Source organism: Cervus elaphus, chromosome 18, assembly GCF_910594005.1.
Source record: "Cervus elaphus chromosome 18, mCerEla1.1, whole genome shotgun sequence".
In the NCBI taxonomy this organism is placed as follows: domain Eukaryota; kingdom Metazoa; phylum Chordata; class Mammalia; order Artiodactyla; family Cervidae; genus Cervus; species Cervus elaphus.
This window is the reverse complement of record NC_057832.1, coordinates 79,142,094-79,162,896: the sequence shown is the minus strand read 5'-3', so window position 1 is coordinate 79,162,896 and position 20,803 is coordinate 79,142,094. Positions and strand designations below refer to the sequence as shown.

The 20,803-nt window shown below is 37.4% G+C and overlaps 1 long non-coding RNA gene and 1 other non-coding gene across 2 annotated transcripts in view; one reads left to right on the top strand and one right to left on the bottom strand.

The window, feature by feature from the left end:
• LOC122674565 overlaps positions 1 to 20,582 on the bottom strand; it is a 29,574-nt gene extending 8,992 nt beyond the window's left edge. The window contains exons 1-2 of the long non-coding RNA XR_006334995.1: positions 20,553 to 20,582; positions 18,572 to 18,576 (exon numbers count right to left, since the gene is read on the bottom strand). This is a non-coding gene — a long non-coding RNA (uncharacterized LOC122674565). The remainder of the gene's footprint in view (positions 1 to 18,571; positions 18,577 to 20,552) is intronic.
• TRNAC-ACA lies at positions 3,226 to 3,297 on the top strand. Its single transcript has one exon. It is a non-coding gene; the product is annotated as a tRNA-Cys (tRNA).
• Positions 20,583 to 20,803: the final 221 nt, after the last annotated feature.

Here is a 20,803-nt window from a genome sequence, read left to right as displayed (position 1 = left end):
AGTGCAGGTTCAATCCCTGGGTCAGTAAGATCTCCTGGAGAAGGAAATGACAACCCACTCTAATGTTCTTGCCTGGGAAATCCCATGGACAGAGGGGCCTGGCAGGCTACAGTCCATGGGGTTGCAAAAAATTGGACATTACTGAGCAACTAAGCATGCAGGTTACATAGTCTTTAATTTCCAGCCTTCTATCTTTTACAACATAAACATTTATCTTCCAAGTGGTGCTTTATTTGCTCCACTAAATATGCTTTCACATTTTCAAGCACATGGGCATTTGTAGATATATTTTGATGACTGATTTCCATCTTAATGTGATTCTAAGAATGCCAATACTTTGAAATTTCTTGAGACTTGCTTTATGAACTACTATGAAGCAAATTAGTGTAAATGTCTCAGTGAATTCCTCTACTGTTGAATATAAGATTTGAAATATGTCCCACAAAACAAGTATTAATTATATTATGGGTGAAATCTCAAATATACTTGCTGAATTTTTGTCTAATTTATCAATTATTGTGAGGTATGTTAGAATTTCTCACTATCCTGATTGATTTATCAATTTATCTTCATATGTGTAGAAATTTTTATTTCTGAATATTGAAGCTATATTTTTTCCAAAATACTAGACATTTTGAGAGTTTTAGGTTTACAGAAAATTGAGCAGAATTTACAGAGTCCTGTTGAAACTTCTTTTTCTCTTTCCCTTGCTTACAGGTTCCCATATTATTAATATCTTGCATTTTATCCCCATATTATTATTAATAATATCTTACACTAGTGTGGTACACTTTTTACAATTAATGAGTCGATATTGATGCATAAAATTAACTAAAGTCCATAGTCGACTTTAGGGTTCACTCTTTGTCTATGGGTTCTATAGGTTTTGGCAAATGTATAATGTTGTGTATCTACCATCACAGTATCATATATAGTGGCTTCACTGCCCTAAAAATCCCCTGTGTTACACCTATTCATTCCTTCTCCCCAAACTCTTGGCAACCATTGTTATTTTTCCTGTCTCTATAGTATTGCCTTTTCCAGAATGTTATAATGTTGGAGACATACAGTATGTAGCCTTTTCAGACTCACTCCTTTTACTCAGCAATGTGCGTTTTTTTCCTTCTTTTTTTTTCTTTTTTTGTGACTTGATGGCTCATTTCTTTTTATCACTGAGTAATACTCCATTGTCTATATATGACAATTCGTTTATCCATTCATCTTTTGAAGGACATCTTGGTTGCTTTCAGATTGTGGCAAGTATGAAAAAAAAAAACTGCCATAAACATTTGAGTACAAATTTTTGTGTAGACAGAAGCTTTCAATTTATTCGGTTCAATCTATTTAACATTGTCAGTGTTTTGAATTTCAGCCATTCTAATAAATGTGTTCAGTTCAGTTCAGTTGCTCAGTTGTGTCCGACTCTCTGCGACCCCATGAATCGCAGCATGCCAGGCCTCCCTGTCCATCACCAACCCCCAGAGTCTACTCAAACTCACGCCCATCGAGTCGGTGATGCCATCCAGCCATCTCATCCTCTGTCATCCCCTTCTCCTCCTGCCCCCAATCCCTCCCAGCATCAGGGTCTTTTCCAATGAGTCAACTCTTCACATCTGGTGGCCAAAGTATTTGAGTTTCAGCTTCAGCATCAGTCCTCCCAATGAACACCCAGGACTGATCTCCTTTAGGATGGACTGGTTGGATCTCCTTGCAGTCCAAGGGACTCTGAAGAGCCTTCTCCAACACCACAGTTCAAAAGCATCAATTTTTCGGTGTTCAGCTTTCTTCACAATCCAACTCTCACATCCATACATGACCGCTGGAAAAACCATAGCCTTGACAGACGGATCTTTGTTGGCAAAGTAATGTCTCTGCTTTTTAATATGCTATCTAGGTTGGTCATAACTTTCCTTCCAAGGAGTAAGTGTCTTTTAATTTCATGGCTGCAGTCACCATCTGCAGTGATTTTGGAGCCCCCAAAAATAAAGTCTGACACTGTTTCCACTGTCTCCCCATCTATTTACCAGTAGTAGTATCTTATTGTATAAATTTTTAGTCCTCTAATGACATATGATTTTGAGCATCTTTTCACATGCTTATTTGCTACATGTATGTCTTTGGTAAGTTATATGTATAGATATGTTACCCATTTTAAATTGGGTTGTTTGTTTTCTTATTATTGAGTTTTAAGAGTTCTTTGTGTAGTTTTGATAAAAGTCCTTTATCAGATATGTATTTTGCATATAGTTTCTCCCAGTCTATGGCTTATCTTTTTATTCATTTAACAGTGTTTTTTGTAGCACAAATATTTTAAATTTTAATGTAGTCCAACTTAACTTTCTCCATAAATCCTGCTTTTGGTGGTATATCTAAAAAGTCACCACCAGACCCAAGGTCACCTATATTTTCTCTTCCATTATCTTCTGCAAGTTTGATAACTTTGCATTTCCATTTAGGTCTGTGATCCACTATGAGTTAATTATGTGATCCACTATTAGTTAATCCACTATGAGTTAATCCACAAAAATTCACTGTGAGAAAGGTATAAAGTCAGTGTCTAGATTCTATTTTCTTTTTTTTTCCCTTTTGCTTATTTTTGGCATGTGGCTATCTGGTTGTTTCAGCATCATTTGTTGAAAAGACTATTCTTTCTCTATTAGATTGCCTTTCCTACTTTGTCAAAGATAAGTTTAATGTATTTATGTGGGTCTATTTCTAGGTTCTTTGTTGTGTTCCATTGATCTATTTGTCTATTTTTTTTTTCCAATCTCATACGGTCTTGATTCCTGTAACTTTATAGTAAGTCTTGAAGTTAAGTAATGTCAGTCCACCAGTTCTGTTTTTCTCCTTCAATATCCTGGGCCTTTACTTGCAAACTTTAGAATCAACTTGTAAACATCTACAAAATAACTTTCTGAGATTCTGACTGGGATTGCACTGAATCTATAGATCAATTTGTGAAGAACTGACCTCTTAATAATACCAAGTTTTCCTATTCATGAACATGGGACATCTTTCCATTTATTGAGATTTCATCAGAGTTTTGTAATTTGCCTCATATAGATCTTGTGAATATTTTGTTATTTTCATTCCTGTTATATTTTTTAATCCAAAAAATAAGTTATTTTTTGATACTAATGTAAGTGATAGTGTGTTTTTAATTTCAAATTCCAATTATTCATTTATTCATTGCTGATATATAGGAAAACAATTAACTTTCCGTCTTCCCAGGTGGCTCAGACGGTAAAGCGTCTGCCTACAATGCAGGAGACCCGGGTTCAATCCCTGGGTCGGGAAGATTCCCTGGAGAAGGAGATGGCAACCCCCTCCAGTACTCTTGCCTGGAAAATCCCATGGACAGAGGAGCCTGGTCCATGGGTTCGCAAAGAGTCGGACATGACTGGGCAACTTCACTATGCTGTGCTATGCTAATTAACTTTCATATACTAACCTTGTATCCTAAAACTTTGCTATAATTTCTTATTAACTCCAGAAGGGTTTTTTGTTTGTTTTAAAGGGTTTTTTTGTGATCAGTTCTTTGAGATTTCTATATTTTCTCTTTGTTTGCATAAAGTTTCACAACTGTTCTCTGTCTTTTTGGTGAACTGGAACTTTTTTCCAAAGTAGTTGTTTGATCTTTATCCTGAAATATGCTTTTCAGTATTTTGGTTTTCAACTTTTGTAAGCCTTTATGTTTTAGATTTGTCATTTGAAAAAAGACATAGCATTTTTGTGTGTTTGTGTATGTGAGCACACTTACCAAATATGACAATGTTTGTACTTTAACTGATTTATGTTTATTGCAGTTAAATTCTAATTTAATTCCATTCGGACATCAGGCATACCTTAAATGGCATTAATTCTTCCAAATTTATTGATAGTAGTTTTATAGTCTATCTTTATAATGTTCTTATATATTGGAAAAGAATGTGTATTATGTTGTTTTGGGGTGAAGTGTTCTATATATGTCAATTAACTATTGAAATCTCTGAGTATCATTGTGAATCTTTCTGTTTCTCATTGTAGTTTTATCAGTTTCACTGCATGCATTTTGAAGTTCAATTATTAGGTGCATAAATGTTAAGAATTATGTCCTCCAGTGAACTGACATCTTTATGATGATGAGATGACCAACCTTGTAATATTCTTTGCTCTGAAACCTACTTCATCTGATATTAATAGTAACTCAAGATTTCTTTTGGTTAGTATCAGTGTGTCACATTTTTCCATCCTTTTACTTTTAACCTATATATCTTCTTTTAATTGAAATATAGTTGATGTACAATATTATATGTTACAGGGGAACGACATAGTGATTCACAATTTTTAAAGGTTACACTCTTTTTATAGTTATTATAAAATACTAGCTTGTATTTCCTGTTATACAATACATGCCTAGAGCTTATTTTATACCTAATAGTTTGAACCTCTTAATCCCCTATCCCTGTATTGCCCCTTTGTCTTGCGCGCTCCCTACTGGTAACCTTGTTCTCTATATCTGTGAGTCTACTTCTTTTCTGTCTTAGTCTCGTTTGTTGTATTTTTTAGATTCCACATAAAAGCAATATCATACAATATTCATCTTTCTCCATTTGTGTCTTTATATTTAGACATACTTCTTGTGACAGCTTACAGTACATTCTTGCTTTGTTATTCAATCTGACAGCCTATGTCTTTTAATTGGGGTATTCCAATCATTTACATTTAATGTGGTTATTAATATAATTTTAGATTTAAATCTATCACCTTGCTATTTGTTTCTCTTTGTCCCATTTGTCTTTTTTCCCCTTCTTCTCTATCTGACTCTTTTTGGGTTGAGTATTACTTATTAATAATTCCCTTTTATCTCCTTTGTTGTCTTATTAGTTATAACTCTTTGGTTGCTTTAAGGTTCATGGTATGCATCATTAACTTACCTCAGTCAACATTCAAATGATATAATACTTCATGTAAAGTATAAGAACTTTGCAGTAGTGTACTTATTTCTTTCTCTTTGGTTTTTGTGCTATTGTTATATACTTTATTTTTACACATAACATAAACTCCACAATACATTGTAATCAGTTTTCTTTTAATAATAAATTGCCTTTAAAGAATTTTAAGTAGGAAAAAGTACATACTAACCCACAAATTAAAAATTGTTTGTGTGTGGATACATATTTTCATCTAGTATTTTCCTTCTGTCTAACAGACTTTCTTTAACATTTCTTATAGTGCAAGTCTGCTGGTGATGAACTCTTTAAGACTTTATATGTTAGAAAAAAATTTTATCTTGCCTTCAGTTTTAAAAGATATTCTTACTGAGTACAAGCTTACATGTTGGCTCTTTAGGGTAGTTTGCTGGTTTGCATACACTGATCCATGTTCTCCTCAATACTTAAGAGGATCCCTGTGCACCTCTCTCCTGCATAGTACTCTGTCCTGCAAACTCTATCTGCCTTTATTTACCCTGTCTTCCAACTCTTCATAAATTCAGGGAGTCTGTTGGGCTCTGCCTGTATTTCTTTCTGTGCCACTGCCTGGGAACTTTGAAGGCAGTAAGCTGGGAAAATCATATGGTTTATCTCATTTGTTTCTCATCTCTCAAGCATTGTTCTCTTTAATTCCCAGTTAGCCACTGTCTTAACAACCATTGTCTCTTTTATTTCATACAGTATTTTGGTTGTTTCAGATGAGAGGATAAATTTGGCTCCTATTCTTTCATCTTGACTGGAAGTGAAGCTCACTTCCACTTTGGTTAATGAATGATATATTTGGAATTTTTTTCCTACTCTTTTACTTTATGCTTTCTATTTATCCTGAATTTCCTGTTTTTCCCTGTGTATTTCCCCATTGTCCTTATGACAATGGGCTTCCCTTGTGGCTCAGCTGGTAAAGAATCTGCCTGCAATGCAGAAGACCTGGGTTCAATCCCTGGGTTGGGAAGATCTCCTGGAGAAGGGAAAGGCTACCCACTCCAGTATTCTGGCCTGGAGAATTCCATGGACAGTCCATGGGGTCACAAAGAGTCGGACACAACTGAGTGACTTTCACTTTCACTTATGACAGTAATCAGACATTCCACTTGTCAGGTGCTTATGATTTGCCAGGAAGCAACAGTTAGAACTGGACATGGAACAACAGACTGGTTCCAAATAGGAAAAGGAGTACGTCAAGGCTGTATATTGTCACCCTGCTTATTTAACTTGTATGCAGAGAACATCATGAGAAACGCTGGGCTAGAAGAAGCACAAGCTGGAATCAAGATTGCTGGGAGAAATATCAATAACCTCAGATATGCAGATGACACTACCCTTATGGCAGAGAGTGAAGAGGAACTTAAAAGCCTCTTGATGAAAGTGAAAGAGAAAAGTGAAAAAGTTGGCTTAAAGCTCAAGATTCAGAAAACTAAGATCATGGCATCTGGTCCCATCACCTCATGGGAAATACATGGGGAAACAGTGGAAACAGTGTCAGACTTTATTTTTGGGGGCTCCAAAATCACTGCGGATGGTGACTGCAGCCATGGAATTAAAAGACGCTTGCTCCTTGGAAGGAAAGTTATGACCAACCTGGATAGCATATTAAAAAGCAGAGACATTACTTTGCCAACAAAGATCCGTCTGTCAAGGCTATGATTTTTCCAGTGGTCATGTATGGATGTGAGAGTTGGACTGTGAAGAAAGCTGAGCGCAGAAAAAGTGATGCTTTTGAACTGTGGTGTTGGAGAAGACTCTTGAGAGTCCCTTGGACTGCAAGGAGATCCAACCAGTCCATCCTAAAGGAGATCAGTCTTGGGTGTTCATTGGAAGGACTGATGCTGAAGCTGAAACTCCAATACTTTGGCCACCTCATGCGAAGAGTTGACTCATTGGAGAAGACCCTGATGCTGGGAGGGATTAGGGCAGGAGGAGAAGGGGATGACAGAGAATGAGATGGCTGGATGTCATCACCAACTCGATGGACATGAGTTTGAGTGAACTCTGGGAGTTTGTGATGGACCGGGAGGCCTGGCGTGCTGCGATTCATGGGGTCACAAAGAGTCGGACATGACTGAGCAACTGAACTGAACTGAACTATGATTTGCCAGACTCTGGGTTATGTACTTTGCATAAACTTCCTCACTGAATGCTCACAATGTCCCAAAGAGGTAGCTATTATTAATATTCTTCTTTTACATATGAGGAACTTGAGTCACAGATCTTATAATGACCTCTCCCAAGGTTATATATTGGAGTTTGAATCCAAATCTTTCTGTAACATCTGTGCTTTTTCTATACGGTACTATCCTATTACCAGCTGAAAAGCTAGTGTGACTATATCCAAAGTATGCTAATTTATGACTGTGTTGTGGTCAGCAATTTTGTTGTCACACTGGCCTTTATGTTCGTTGTCTGTGGAGCTGATGCAGAGTAAATTCTGGCTTCTGTTGTCAAATAATTTGATATCGGCAGAGTAAGTTATGATGTTAACAATATGAAAATACTGTGAACAGTTAAGTACAAGATGCCTTTAGGAATGAGCCTATTGGTTTGGGGAGAGTGGACTATAATAATAACTTATTTAAAGGTATCATTTTCTCTTTGTATGGAAAGCTAATATGAGATATCCTATAGAAATTATCCCTCTGAATTTTGATTGTTCATTATCTAGTTCTTTGAAGGCTTATTCTGACTTGACAGTCCTTGCTCTGGAGCTTAACACAAGCCTAGAAGATACTAGAGAGCAAATGAATAAACATGTTTTCAGGAGGCTCTGCTCTTTCAATGCTAAGACTTTACAGTCTGCAATAGTGCCCACATCCTCCACAGGTGAAGAGCAGCCAGAGTCCACACTCTAGGAATTCTCTTGGCCACTGCATGCACTGCTCTTTGTAATTGTTTTAATTGTAGAGCAGTTTAGCCTTTTAGGAGTATCCTCTCTCAGCCCTGCCACATCTACCAGTGAAGCTGCACAAGATTTTAATAGGAATGTCTGACTTCATGCCTTGAAGGATCACTTCAAGGTGATCCTTGAGTGAACCCAAGGCTGGTAATATGACAAAACAGTGATCCATTAAAGGTAAGGACAATGAAATTCCTGGAAATCATCAGTACAATGGCATGGTATGTCATGTACCTCATTGCTGAGTGTGTTCAAATCTTTTAATTTTATGATAAAATTAACCAAAAGCACCTTTCAGAGCAAGGGAAAAGTGGAAAGTTCTGAAACCTTCAAGTTTTTTAAGTCACTGCCGTGCATTGTATTGGGCAAGCATAGCCTTGCAGACAAAGATGGAACACATAGCAAGCCCAAAAGCATCAGTCTGTTTTCTACTAGAGCTGTCATGAGAACAAATGGGAGAAACAGGAAGTCTGTTTCACATGGTGAAACTTATGCCAGAAAATCAGATTTAATCCATTTATTCCAGGTTCACAAATGGCATGAGTAAGAGTAAGCAGGCTTTGCAGAGGTAAGGGTTGATGTGAGCTGCAAGGATGCTGCGAGGATTTTCTGGGGAGGGAGGAAAATCTGGGAAGAGGCAGCAACATATCCAAAGGCATGGAGACCTGAAAAGAACTCACAGCTCTGCAGGAGTTCGTGAGTAAATCTGGTCACCTGTGCTTAAGACTAACTGGAGGAAACCCAAGAGAAGAATATTGAGGTGAGGTTGGGGAGGAAATTGTCTGCTGTGCAAAGGAAATTGTACATTATGCTATGGATTTAACATCAGGGAATAGCCAGCTCAGATTTGTGTTTGGGAAGGTAACTGGAAGTAGCTTGGAAGATAAATGGAAGTGAAAGAGGGAGTGGAGTACAGACATTAGGAATGTGTGAGTGCTGAGGTGGAAGACGGTGTGTGCTGGACTCTGGTCCGGCTTGTGTTTGGGTCTTTGCTGCTATTTGATAATGCTGTTTGCCCAAGGACATGGCCTTCATCTTCACTCACCTGGTTCCATAACTGGAGGTTGTTCTGGTTCTTCTCCTACCTTTTATGCACGTAAGCATAACCAATACATGAATCAAAACAGAAGTACTCAGGAATGGAGAAACTACATGGAATAAAGGCAAGTGAACAACAAATTCATTTAAACTTAGAACCAAAACTATAAATCTTGGAGTCATGGAGTTATTCCCCAATCTTGAAAATTCTGAATATAGAATAGAATGTAAATGTTAAGAATCTTAATGGAGTAAAAAAATAAACTGATAATAATAAATGAAATTAGGAGGTGGGGATAAGTTCTACTTACCTTTCATAGCAGAGAATTAGCTAATATTGTCTGAAATTGAAATATAAAGCTAAATATATGTACATAAGACTCCAATCTTTAAATGTCTTTTCATAATCTTATTTTCTTAACCCTAGAGAGTCTCTAAAGACCTGTAGTTTCTTTAGTTTCATTTTTTTTCATGATTAGAATAAAGTAAAATATAATTTAATACACTTACTTGTAGAAATAATTGCACCCTTTTTTCTGTCTTCTGCCTGTGTGTCATCCAACTCCAGCTAGATGTGTATGTTTGTTGAGAAGCATTTGAAATACTTTTCATCCAATGTTAATACTTTCTTTCCTGAGTAGTGAAGATGATTTTATTATTTGTGCTTTTCTATATTGATTGATTTTCAAATAGCAAGCAAATATTTTCATAAAACAATAACATTGTTGCAAAAATTGTAAAAGGAAGAGAAAGGAAGGAAGAAGGGAAAAAAAAAAAACAGTACTTTTTGACCAGTTATTCTGAGGCACCTGGCAGACATGTGTTGGGGTATGAGAGTCCAGGATATATTTTTTAAGTGTCAGCTTTATTTCTCTAGTCCTCAGTGTCCTCATCTGTAAATGCAGTGAGTAGTAGGACCTGCTTCTGAAGCCTCTTGGGAGGAGCAAATGAGAGAATAACTGTGAGCTGCATAGCACAGTATCTGGCTCATAATAAATTTAATACACGTTAACTTAAAAAAAGAATAAAATTATGCAGCATTTGGAATTCAAAGGAACTTTAGAGGTTTACTTTTAGCTCTTCACCCATAAAAAACTGAAGCCCCAAGAGGTTTCCCCAGGGTCACATGGCTAACTCATGTCAGAACCTCTGTCTTCTGTAGGCCAGATCCTTGCATAGCCTATGCTCTTTGTACATCGTTTAGGAATGAGAACAGAGACATATAACATACAACCACCAAGTGCTTCGGCTAATACTCAAATTACTTTTCAGTGTTCTCAGAGTCCACACCAATAAATTCATCATAGAAGGAAGTGCCGGTATGCGCACTAGGCTAGGGAGAACACAGCTTGCAATTAAAAATTTGCCCCAGAAAATTCCAGAGTGCATCACAAGTGTGTGGTTAACTACTATAGTTGGCCCTTTTATCGCCACCCAGAAAGAGTTATATTTGTCTTCTTATTTATCTTCTGCCTTGAGATGACAGGCTGAATAGCTGGCTCCCAGTTGTTCTATTAATTGAACTTTTTACATTCCCATTTTATGGCAATAAACATGGGCATCAAGATAGAACCTGCCACTCAAATTCTTTTCTGAGTTGTTGGGAAAAGCCTATTCCACCATTAATATTAATGACAGGGTAGGTGTCAAATTAGGAGACCTCCTTGCTGTTATTTCATGTGTCATTTATACAAATTAATGAATATCAGCAATTTGTAGAGTGGATGAGGTTTTGCAAATGATGGCAAAGAAATGGGAAAAGCAGAAGAGCATTTCATGAGCAATTTTAACGAAATATATGACATGAAAAAACAGCCTCCCAAGGAGAGATGTGATTGAGTACCACTGTGAAATTTTATGGAAAAAAATTGTCTGGAGTTGCCAGCTTCAAAGCCAGAGCAGCAATGTTACCATTTCCTGGTAATTTTCTGTATGATGGAACAATTTGACAAGTATAAACTGGGCTGGGTTAACACAGTATTCTAAGTAATAGACCCAGACCGTCCAGCTGCCTAAATTGATTAATAATATGCAAATGGATTTTACAGACTAGAGTCATCCATTTTCTTCCTCCAGGCTGTCTGTCTTCCTAACCTCACTTCTTGCTTTAACTAAAATGAAGAGAAACTATTAAAAGCATGAGTTAGGCAGTAAATTACTTTCTCTCATTCGGTCTCAGCTTTCTGAGCTATGATTCAAGCCATCAAAAGTCTATCTCCAGCCTATAGAGAACTAACATATTCATTGTAGCGTGTCACTCCTCAAACTCTGCTGCCGTCATTTCAACTAACCTTAATTTAAAATACCGTCTGCATCAGCTAGAACCCCTAACAAATGGAGCGCCTCATCACCATACTAATTGAACGAAAAATGTGCCATGATTTAAATACCTATTGCTTCATCATTTCCCCAGTCTTTGGCTTCCATTTTGTCAGGCATGAAGTTGGTGATTAAATCCAAGGCATAATTATTAGCAACAGAGGAACTGTTGTCTCATCTTGCAGTTTCCTGACCAGGTGCAAGCTCTCCGCTCCTTACTGAGCATGTCTGTCAGTCTTATGAACAATCCCAGCAGAATAAGTGACTGATTTCCTCTTTATAATCACAGAGGCGCTTTACAGTAAATTGTCACACTAGACCTCTACTGCTGAATGGCATAATGAACATTTCAGTGTGATGAGAAGTTTATGTATTGAAAAGGGGTGTCATGGTTAGAACTAGGACACTGACGTCTTTTATCAATACACCTACCCCGGTTGCCTCCCACCACATTGGCCTCTGTTGCTTTTGACAGTTGTGTAAAATGCGGAAAGGATTACAAAGCAGGGTGCATCAAACTTGTTTACAAGTTCTGGCTTTGAGTGAAAGTAAAAAAGAGTCTTGCGTGGGCCTGCAGTCCTGTGTATAGGAGGGGAGTTGTAATGGAGACTGATTTACAAGGAAGAAGGAGTACACGATGTGTTTGGAATTTGGAAAAAGAACCCTTTAAAAGCACATTTCAGAGCCAAACAAGATAAGCTTGGTTTACTTTGGATTTGAGCTATTTGAATTTTCAGCATCCAAACAGCTGAATTTGTCAGCCAAGTTATCAGAGAAGATAACCTGTTTGAGTTTGATGAAAGATACATTTGAAGTGCTTGTCTTCCTCTACCTCCCATTAGAATCAAAAGTTGTAGCTAGTTCCTCTCACTTCAAAAATAGAAGCCCTGGGTTATGAAAGTCTCACGTTTTGGACCTTAGAACCCAGATATCTTCAGATGTGATATAGACTCTGCTAGTATATTCCAGGTGCTGGCTTTTGCCCATAACAGGGGTGATGTACTCCTTGAATTGTACTTTCCATTACATCTTCCTCTTTCAAAAGGTTTAGCCTTACTGATAATCATTTGTGTTGACATTAAATTAAAAATGTGGAAATCTTCTAAAGCCCAAATTCTGACTAGGCAAAGTTTATGCTCCCTTTCTCAGACCTCTGTGCATATCCAAGGCTTTTGAGGGTAAACTCATTCTCCATTCCCAAGATGTATTATGCTCCTTCTTCTGAATTGTGTGATAACTCTAACTTGAAGATATGAAAATATAAAGAGATAGTTATATTAAAAACACACACACACACACACAAAGAACTTTGCCTTTCTAACTTACATTTTAGAAATTTAAGTCCTTGACAACTTAAACATGAGTAACCTAAACCTCTGTTGACTGATTTTTTGGTTATTTTAACTACTAGAAGTAATTTTATCACCCAGAGAAGTATTGAATGTTCACAGAAGAGTAGATCATTGCTGGGTGATTTTTGAGTAAATCTCCTAAATGAGAATTCAGATACACTAAGCTATGGATTCCCACACCCTGCCCCCTGAAAGTTTAACGTACTACTTTTAATGTCATATTTATATCCATTCAAACTTTGAAAAACTACCCTTCTATGTCAAACTCAAAGGCAATGGTGTATTAAATGCCAGAGAACTGGGTATAAAGATGAGAGAGTCCTGATTTGACCATTCATTCAACACATTTGTTAATCATCTATGGAAGGAGGTGTCTTTAGGATTATTTTCATGACTTTAAATTTTTAGGGTTCTTTTCAACTTTAAAAATCCCATGAACTGATTCTCTTAGTGCTTTGCAGAATGGATAATACAAGATGCCTGCCCTCAGTATGCTTAGAATCTGCTTGCTAATCACATATTGGAAAATATCACCAGGATAATAAATTTCACTGGCACACAAATATTAATTTTGACTTGGAAATGGCAAGACAATGGCTGACAAATACCTGTTGATACAGAAAAGGCAGGCTTAAACCAAGGAGAATATATTCTTGTGTGACTATGTACAACTTCTGTGACAAAGAATATAAATATTCTTTTATTTTAAATGAATGTACTTCTTGTTATGGGAAAAACAATGTTTTCAAGGCTGATCTTAAACTCAGCAGTATATACGATGCATTAGCCCTCGCTGTAGATTCTCAGAAATTATTGACAACAGTGATTGGTAAATATTTAATATAAGGAAGGAGGAAGGATATGATTGAAACAGTGGCTCACTGAATGTGTGTTTTAAATAGAGTATATTGTGAATATTTGTGCCTTGATATGTGCTAAGGTAAACTGAGTACAAATAGACAATTTGGAGGTTTTTAAATCAACTCTAACGTGACAAATCTTATGAACCTTGTTGATATCTGCCTCCATTGTTATTGCTGTTGTTCAGTCACTAAGTCATGTCTGTTTCTTTGCGACCCCACGGACTGCAGCGTGCCAGGCTCCTATGTCCTCCATTATGGTGGTACGAAAGTCATTTCATGACACATTACGTGATAACAAATAATTTGATCCCTGTTTACACTGTGAAAAGAAGGAAATGTTCTGGCCAGTTGCTGAGGGTAAGGGCCCTCTGAGGAGACACCACCCCTAATCCATCCATCAACCATCAACAGTATGAGCCAGAGATGTGGGGAATTTTCCACTTGACCTTTGGATTTGAGTCAGTTCTAATTGGTCCCTCGAAGTAGCATCACTTTTCGGAAGGTTGCCACAGGGCAGTGGCCCTGGTTTCCCCAAATGAGTGGTTCCCTCTTCCTCTTCCAGCGGCTTGGACCTCAGTGTTCCTACAGGGTTCAGGCTTTGCCTACTCTCACTGGGTTGGATCTGCCATGTCCCATCCCTGGCTCTGCCCTGCCCTCCTCAGGGCCAGTGGAGCTCAGATACAGACCCCTGAGATCTCTCCCCTTCTGGTTACCTCCAGAGGTCTTACAGCACTGACCCACTGCATTCCCTTTCTCAGAATCACAGCATGGTAGTGTAGATGTACGTCAGAAGATCCAGGAGCAGCTAGCACATAGGACATGAGAACAGGGAGAGACTGCAGACTAGCCTGAGACACAATGAAGCAACAAAAGCTCAACTTTTGTGAAAGAATGAGTGAATGTCCCCAGTGCTTATAGTCTATCATGGCTCTGGTTGTTTATATTGAAGGGTGAATGCAAGCTTCTTTAAAAGAGCAAAGATTCATTACTTTGCTCCCACTACATGTAATAAGTCTTTGTGAAAGAGACAAGCCTTGAAAGAGTGAAAGAGAGAGAAAAGGAAAACCAAGTTCTTAGGCATAGGTGGTATATATAGAACAGTAAGGAATACCTTGCCTCACCTTTGGGTGGATGGGGTCCTTTTGCTCACTTTCCCCAAGGACACAGAATTGACAAGGACTAGAATTGCCTTAGGGAGCAATCCCACCCAGACTCTCAGATCATACTGTTTCCTTATGAAACCAGTAGAAACTAGATTTTGGAACAGGCAAAACTGATGATAGTAACCTACTCATTCATTCAGCAATAATTAACCCTATCTGTGCTAAGACCCACTTCTAAGGTCTGGAAATACAGGAGTGAAACAAACAGCCTCTGTTTTATATTAGGCCTGTCACTAAGCAATGACATGAATAATAATATTAGGCACTACCAAGTACTAAGAACAAAAATTAAGCAGGTGAGGAGAACAACATTATGTGGGCATTATTTTAGATAGCAGGGAAGCCCTCTCTGAGGAAGTGACATTTGATCAGAGGCCAAAATAAAATGAGGGAGTAAAGCCATATGAAGACTTGGGAATAGGAGTGCCAAGCCGAGGCCCCAGGGCAGGACTGTGCATGGCATTTAACGAACATCAGGGAGGCCAGTGTGGCTGGGTAAGACTGGATCAGGGAGTGAGAAGAAAGATTGGAGAGTGCCAGGGACCAGTCTCCAAGGCTTTGGCTTTCATTTAAATGTGACAGGAACCACTGGAAGATTTTGAGCAAAAGAAGCGATAAGATGTGATTTACTTTTGAAAAACGATCAGCCTGGCTTTAGTGTGAATAATAGACTATAAGGGGTAGGAGTATGAGCACAGAGAACTTGTAGGTAGTTCAGGAGAAAAACAGAAGCTTCATATGACACACACCTCACATTGGCTCAGCCAGAACCAATTCTCAATCTCTTCTCCCTTTCCTTTTTCTACCAGAAGAGATGAAAAGCCAAATGCTTGATGTCCTAGATGCCCTTGCAGCTCTCAATTGTTCTGACCAATGAGATAGAAATGGTAGTCTACTGAGAAAATTTCAGGGAAATCTCTGTTTTCTTGGCAAGAAGGACAGCTGATTTGGTTGACATGTCATGTTTTCCTGTCCTGTTCTTTTTATGCTGTCTACTTCTTCCTACCTGGAATGTGGACATGGTGCATAGAAGTGCAGTAGTCAGTTTGTGACCACGAGGCAATAAGCCAAGAATGAAAGAGCAGAAGACTAGAAAGAGCCTGTGTCCTCTGTGACATCATTAGGCCACTGAACCAACCCTTGACTACATACCTCTGGATATTCTTGACATGAACCTAATAATGAGCCTCTAAGGACAGTGTTCAGTAAACTTTCTGTATAGGGTCAAATAGTATTTTAGGCTTGGTGATCTAGATAGTTTCAGTCTCAACTACTCAGTCCTGCTATTGTAGACATGGACAGTATGTAAAAGAATGACAACAGTTTCACTCCAATGAAACTTTATCAAAGATTAGATGGTAGGCAAGATTTGTCCCAGGGTGTGTCTGTGGGGGCATACTTTGCTGATCCCTGACTTAAGCTACTGCAGTTGAATTTTCTATGACTTTCAACTTCAGCCATTCTTAACTGATACACATCAATCAGGGTGGCAGGCACCTATGGAGGTGGCAAGAGGTGATTGATTCAGAATATGTTTATTGTCAAGGAAGACACTGAGTTTGGGGGCTTGAAAAACTTAATTGAACAGTTGTGATATTTATTGAGGTGAGGAATGCTGAGGAATATTAGGTTGGGGAAAGCTGGTGTAAAGCAGTAATTTTGGTTTGGACATGTTAAGTTTGAAATACCTACTTGCCATACAGATGGAGATACCAAGGAGGAAATTGAGGGGGGAAATTCAGGCTTGAGATATAAAAGTAGGAGTGATTATTGAGTAATTGGAATTAAAGCCACAGGATAAGATGAGATGACCTCGGGAGTGAGTGCAGATAAAGAAGCTCAAGGATTAAGCTCTAATGTAGTCTAACATTTAGAATTTAGGAAGAAGAGAATGATTTAACAAGGGGCATTCAGAAGAAATAGTCAGATATTTAGGATGAAAACAATGAGAATATGATTTCCACTAGAATCCAAGTGAAGAAAATGTGTTAAATTCTTTAGAGAGATTAAGATGAGTATTAAGAATGTATCATCTGACTTGGCAACATAGAAATCATTAGGACCTTGATCAGAGAGACTTGGTAGAGTACTAGAGACAAAACCATAATTTGTGTGGGTTCAAAGACAAATGGGAAATAAGCAATTGGAAGCATCAAAATGCAAACTCCTTTAAAGAATTTTCATGTAAAGATAAGCAGAAAGAGAGGCAATAGAAGAGGATTACTAAAGGAGATCAGAGAGAGTTTCTTTTTTAAGACGGGATATTATGGCCTATTTCAGTGCTGACAGAGATCATCCATTAGAATTCCAGTCATGATATACTAGATAAGTGGGACTTAATCTCCCACTTAGAACAACTAGAAAAGCTGGAAAAAATTTTAAGTCTGCTTTAAAGTGTTAGAGAGCTTAAAAAAAAACAAAAAGACAGTGAAGAAACAGGGCTAACTTCAAGGAAAAGACAGAAATCTGGGGAAGTAAACCTAGCATTTGGGGAGCTTCGATCCTGCTGACGTGCTGATTCAGAAGAGATGTCTGAGAGGTTGAGCAATGCCTTTGAAAAACTCATGGTACCAGGAGAACAAGTGAGAGTTCAGCTCTGACACCACTCTCCTCCCATCCTGCAACCCTTGAACTGAGACTGAAGGTCTGTATCCTAGGAGTAAGGGTGAAGTGGAAGTAAACAAATGCTCACATGGATTGTAGTCTTATCTTTGGGTATATTAATTCCTGAGATGGATCAAGTTGATGGATTGTTAATGTCTACTGAAAATTGACAGAAGAGAATGAAAATCTTCGCTAAGAGAAGGTAAAACTATCCAGGCTTCAAATACTTTCTCAGTTTTTCAAACTGGAATGTCTGAAAACAATCAGAGAAAACCAGACTCATGAGAAAACAAAATAAAATAAAAACAAGCACAAACAACAGATAATGGAAACATACCTACTTAAATTCTAGATATTAGAATTATCAAAAACAAAGTTTAAAAATAATGTACTTATAATGTTTAAGGAAAGTCAAACTGGAGAGCTGGGAATTATTTTTAAAATGCCATAGTAGATTTTAAAAAGAAGCAAAGAGAAATTCTAGAGGTAAAAACACAATAACTAAATTGGGAAACTCAGTAAATGGGCTTAACAGAAGATTGTATAGAATTTAAGAGAAAATTATTAAAATGAAACATAGGTCAGAAGAAAATTTCCAAAATGAAGCATAGAAAGAAAGAAGACTGGAAAAGGCAAAAAAAGCTATCATGATGAGAATAACCTACATATGTATAACAAGTCTAGAAACTTGATTTATGAAAATAGTGTTATAGCAGTCGATAGAATGGTCTTTTCAATAATTGGTTGCTGGGCCATTTAAATATCCATATGAAAAAATTTTTCACACCACACACACACTCACACAATTAAAAGAACAAAAGACTAAATAATAAAGCATCTATAAAATAACAGGAGAGTAGCTTCATGATATTGGAGAGGCAAATATTTCCCAGAGTCCTCAAATCAACTAACCATAAAAAATAGATTGATAATTTTGACTACATTAAAATTAAGAACTTCTCAATCACATGATTGAGAGTTAAAAATCAAGCCACTGAGAGCAAGAATATGTGTGCAACATACATAACTGGTAAAAAGTTTACATCCAGACTATAGAAAGAATCCTACACCTCAATAAGAAGACAGACAACTTAGTGGAAAAATGTTCAAAGAAATTTGAACAGGTGCTTCATTAAACAGGGTATCCAAATGGCTAATAATTATTTGAAAAAGTCTCAACTTTATTATTAATAAGGAAAATTAAACTATAGAGATACTGCTATACACCCATCAGAGAAATTAAAATTAGAGACTGCCAGTACCAAGTATTGGCAGGAATATGGCAAAACTTGAAACCTCTTACATTGTTAAGAGTGTAAATTGGTACAGCCCAAGTACTTTTGAAAATTATTTGTCAGAATTCTAAAACTGAACCTGTGCATATCCTTTGCATATCCCTTGATTTAGCAATTCCATTCTTAGACACATACCTCACAGAAAAGCTTGCACATGTATATCAGAGAAATGTATAAGAATCTTCATAGCAGCATTGTTTATCATAACCCCAAACTGTGAATAACCTGAATGTCCATCAATAGTATAGCGACTAAATAACAAGTATAATGTATAAACAAACAGTATGTTTCTGCAATAAAATGCTATAACAAAATTAATGAAATACAACTATACATAATAAACCATGAAATCTCACAAACATACTGTTGAGTGCTCTGCATCTCAGCTTGTTGGCTTTTTCTTATAGGCCAGCTGTTCTCATGGCACCAGGGTGGCTGCTACTGTTCTTGCAGTCATCGGCTTCTGAAAAAGACAAGGACAGATCACTCTTGTGAACTTTTTAAAAGTGAGGGGGGATATTCTCAGGAGCCTCCACATGCTTCACTTCATATTTCACTGACCAAAATTGTATCACTTGCCCACTCCTAAACCAACCCTACTGAAGGAGAGTGAAATTATCCATAATTGGCTTGGATTAATCAAGATTCTTCCTCTGGGTGGGCGTGGGTGTTAAATCCAGGTTCCCCCTGAAACATGTGGCGGACTGACACTTGAAAAAAATCAAGTGTTTCCTTAGCAAGATAAAATAGTTATTTGGGGTAGTTAACCACCTATGTCTGCCAGATGATAAAACTGAAAGTCCTGGACCCATGTCAGTTGGGTACTGGATGGAAAAAGAGGAGAAAAGTAGGAGGAATGGGGCAGAGACACATCCTTATTTAAAATCAGCTGTGAAGGCAATCGTGAATGCTATGTCTATGGGCTGGACTTCCCAATTCCTTGACTGGTTAATGCTAGGGTAATCAAACTGTTTCTTGACATTGTGTTACACCAAAACAGTAGATGCTTATTTTAAAAATATATGTAGAGTAACAGAATATTTCCATTATCTTCAGCATAATATCCTTTCCTATACTGTTTATTGAATGTGATTTGGTACCAAATTTTGCCAGCTCAATCTACATGTTAATATAGAATAAACATCCAATCTAGAAATCAAGTCTGTTCAGAGACCAGTGAAATGTGTACTGCCTTCTGTTAAGGTGCCTTGCTGTCAGATTTGAAAGAATCCTGCTAAAGAAAATAATCTATAGACCTTGTTTTCCCTGCTTTATTTTATTATGTTGGTAAAACTCTGTTGCCCATTATTTTCCTCCATCTGTTTCCAATCACTGATTTACTGACATGGAACTGAACTAATCAGTGACCTTTCAAGTACATCCTATATGCCCCCTGCAATTGAAAAAGAGTTTGAGGACGCACTTATGGTCATTATGTACAAACCTCTTTTTCCCCCACTCAGTTTCTTTCAAGGCACATGCTCTATTATATCAAACATACTGGTAAGTACACTCTAAATAGGTTTGAAAAATAGGTTAAAACATATCACTCTAATCTCATATAATGCATGTGCAATAGTACAGCCATGCCATTTTGATCATTCTGTACAAATACCACAGAAATTGATTACTAAGAATTAAATGAACTCCCTTTGTGTTTGAGTTGTCTCTTAAGAACATTGAATTAGGTATCTTTCCTTACCAGCAGAGTACAATTCTCAGGGAGAGTCAAAGCGCTTAAAAATAGTATAAATCTTTTAGTCATATAGGGTTTTCTGAAAGATACAAGAACTATCTCAAGGAAAATCAGAACCGAAATATAAAAGAAAAGGGAATTAAAACGTACCAAATTATTGAGGAGACAATCTGGGTTGTTTAGAGATATATTTAGATAAATCCTCACCAATCCTCTACTAAGCAATTTTTTAAAGAATTGCTTAGCAGAAGTGTTTTGTGACTACTACGATTGCATTTTCAAATTGTCTTCTAATTTAGAGGACTAGTTCATTAGATTAGCATAATGAGACACTTTAATATTATGGGGTCCTTTGGAACTGGCAAAGGAAATGGCAACCCACTCCAGTACTCTTGCCTAGAGAATCCCATGGATGGAGGAGCCTGGTGGGCTACAGTCCACGGCGTCGCAAAGAGTCGGATATGACTGAGCAACTTCACTTTGGAACTGGCAGCTGCCCTGGAGGCCACTGATAAATGTAAAAATGCACAGGGCAAAGGTGATATAAAGAAAATTTGAAGTAGATCTCATCAGTTTTCTCAGGAGAAGACAATGGCACCCCACTCCAGTA